Below are 795 nucleotides of genomic sequence, written 5' to 3'. Positions count from 1 at the left end.
CTGTGAACCAGGCTATCACTTTCTCAGAAAAGAAACTTAGTTTAGTTTTTATTCTCTTAATGAAACTTCAAAAAGTTGCTTTTCATAGATGCACATAGGGATGGGTACCAAGTTTTGTATACTAAGGAGAGTCAAAAAAAAATTATGTTTTGGTTTGAATTTCTCATTGCAAAAGGTTTTTGGTACGGTCACATAAATAGAGTAACAAAATCTCTGCCAAGGCTCTGGTGTGATACCGCATCAGATGGTTGTGAAAACTTAGCAAGAGAAATAATTACTAATTTTGGTAGAACCAAAATGCTGGAAATTGCCAAGGCCAAGTGCTGAAGGGGGTGGCTGTACTGCTTTTAAGGAGAGACTTTGCTTTTGTGTTTTGTTGCTGAGGCAGTCGCCAAGGTGGGGGAAAGCATCTGGTAACTGGATGAAGTAAGTCTGGAAATGTTTGAAAGGAATGCAGCCATGGTTACCATGGTCCCAGCTGGAGAAATCCCTTTGCCTTACAAATAGTAATTCCTTTTAGGAATGAAAGTGCCCAAGACCAGAATCACATACAGAAATAGGTGTCTTAGCTTTTCCCTTTCTTTGCATCCCGACTGTCTTGCTACACACCCCCAGGCATTGTTGTGTACCATCCCTACAGAAAAAGCACATGTTCTTTTTAAAGGATAAAGAAGTCAAATAAACTGAATTTGTAAAATAAAATTCTAAATGAACAACCTGTCTCTCTTCCTGCCTGTAGCTGAAATATTGTGACCTCCAGCACCTGTGAGGGGAGTTACCGACATGAGTCAGTAG

The sequence above is a fragment of the Chiroxiphia lanceolata genome, chromosome 11, assembly GCF_009829145.1.
Source record: "Chiroxiphia lanceolata isolate bChiLan1 chromosome 11, bChiLan1.pri, whole genome shotgun sequence".
Classification (NCBI taxonomy): domain Eukaryota; kingdom Metazoa; phylum Chordata; class Aves; order Passeriformes; family Pipridae; genus Chiroxiphia; species Chiroxiphia lanceolata.
This window is presented reverse-complemented; position numbering follows the sequence as displayed.